This window comes from Amborella trichopoda, chromosome 6 (assembly GCF_054954075.1).
Source record: "Amborella trichopoda isolate Santa Cruz 75 chromosome 6, AtrichopodaSantaCruz75HAP2 v2.0, whole genome shotgun sequence".
NCBI classification, from domain to species: Eukaryota; Viridiplantae; Streptophyta; class Magnoliopsida; order Amborellales; family Amborellaceae; genus Amborella; species Amborella trichopoda.
The window spans coordinates 34,351,260-34,353,755 of record NC_142341.1 but is presented as its reverse complement, the minus strand read 5'-3'; positions in this window follow the sequence as shown (position 1 = coordinate 34,353,755).

Below are 2,496 nucleotides of genomic sequence, written 5' to 3'. Positions count from 1 at the left end.
GATTTTACTGTATTGCACCACAGGTAAATAGGTAACTGATTTTACAGTGAACAATCCCACTTTGATTTTATATTTCATGGGCTAAAAGTGATTGTGACATGTTCATATCACAGATAAATGATTTTACACTGGCAGTATAAAATCCCAAATATAAATAAGAGTAAGTGGCCCAAATATTTTAGACGAGCACTCGGTTACAAATAAGTAATTTTAAAAAAAAAAGGCACCCGTCTCTCTCTCTCTCTCTTAGTTCCAAAAACCAAGGTTCAAAATATTGGCGATTCAATCGGGAATAGGATGCTCAAGGATGTTCCAGATTAGGCATAAAAACGAGATTCGTCTAAGTCTGATGAAAAAATTACCGATTCTCTGGCTTTTGGAGGCAAGGCTCATCGATTCCTTGCATGAACAGTAAAAAAATCATGTGATTCACTTTTTGTTGTATTATTGAACCATAGCAGGCTTAGCAGAGTATTATTGCTCACAATAATGCATCAAAATGTTATAAAACAATGGATCGAATTCACGGTTTTGAAAAAAAGTCCGAGTTCTAAAAATTTTTGCCATTTGATGAATTAGAAGCAATTTAGAAAGTTTTTTGGATCAAAATCAGAAGGTTTTTAAAGTTCAAAGTGTTATTGAGAATATTATAGTTGTATTTTTTCTGATTCAATAATTATTTTGCTCGATACGATCCGCCAAAGTAATGACTTCTGTTGAAATTGGGCATCATATTGTGTGATGTTTGAGGATTTTTTAAGCTCATGATGTTGTTAAAGGTCATTGTGTAAGTTATTTTTGTTCTTAACAAAATTTTGTTCATCAATTTATGAAGAAATCATGACTGATTCATGAAGAACCCTAATTTTCATATAATTTCATCCATTTGACTAATTTTAAACAAAATAACCAATTTTTGTGATCAAAATCGAATGGGTTTTGAAGTTTAAAATGTTATTTAGAGAATTGTAATTATATTTTTTGTGATTAAACACATGTTTGGGACGATTTTTAAATAAATCAAGCTTCGACAACATTTCATGAAATTTTTAATCCACCTAAGTGTTGACTTCAACACAAATTTGGCACCATTTCAAATAATATTAGAGGGTTTTTGAAGCTCATGATGTTTTTCAAATTATCGTATGAGTTATTTAATTTATTAACAAAGTTCTATTCATCAATTTTTGTAGAAATAGCCCTAAATTTTGAATCGAAAATTTCGATCGATATAAGTCAATTCAATTCGAATTGAAGTATTTATTATGATCATCATTATTTCAATAAGTATATTTATCAATATCATGATTTATCGTTTGGTATTTTTCTTATATGCATTTCCTTGTTGAAAATGCTGTGTTAAAATAGATAGCCCTCTTGAAAATGCTCTATGTACGAATTTTCTTGAATCTAAGTACATAATTAAATTTCCTTGATACATCAAATTCATGTGTGTTCTTATTTCTCTCGATATACAAATATTTTTGTTTTCTATTTTCTTGTAATTATAATCATAATTAAATTTCCTCAATGCATCAAATGTATGTATGTTTTTATTTGTCTTAGCATAAGAATAATTTTTTTTTTTTCATTTTCTTGTTATTATAATCAAATGGTCCAATTATATGTCATGAATGTATTTTTATCATGCATCAAATATATTTTTATCATGCAATAAAAATTTGTATTTTTTAATTTCTTCGTCAATTTTTTTTATGCACTAAAATGTATCTTCTTGAATCCAGCTACGTAATTAAATTTTGATTGATAATTCAAATGATTGTATGTTCTTGTTTCTTTCAATATAAGAAGATATATATTTTTTCTATTTTTCTTCTAATTATAATCTACAATCCAATTGTATGCTTTATCATAATCCATATATAATGATATACTTCATCTATGATAATTCTATGCTTCGTTTGTGTGATGTAAATTTAATAATCAACAATAGTTCATACAACTATAAAATACCTCAAAATTCGCAAATTGATGAAAAAAAATAAAAGTTCTCTTTGAATACCCCATTTCTTATTGGAACCCTAAAGAACATTTATAATGAATTTTAATAATTTTTTTGGATTTTTTTAAAGCTGAATCTGACTGATTCGATCGATTCCCGATCTGAATCGCCAATTCACCGAATCAGATGGGTTTTTTGGGTATCGATCTGTTTTTTAAACCACCGCCTAAAACATCACCCGTTCTTTCTCTCGAGAACAAATAGCTTGTCTCCTTTTCACTTTTCTTCTTCTTCTCGCCAAGTCACCCCACTTTCTTCTCTCTAACGACATTGGACTCCTTAGTTGCTCCAATCTAAATTTGGCACATCATGGTAAAGATCATGAAAATAATTTTTCAATAGAAAAAAATAATAATAATTAAAAATGTCAAGAACAAGGCACATATGAAGTTAGGAAGTTTTAAAGGGGAAATAAACAATAAGATTATCTATTGATGTAAGAAAAGGCTAGCAATAAAAAAAAGGCGACATGA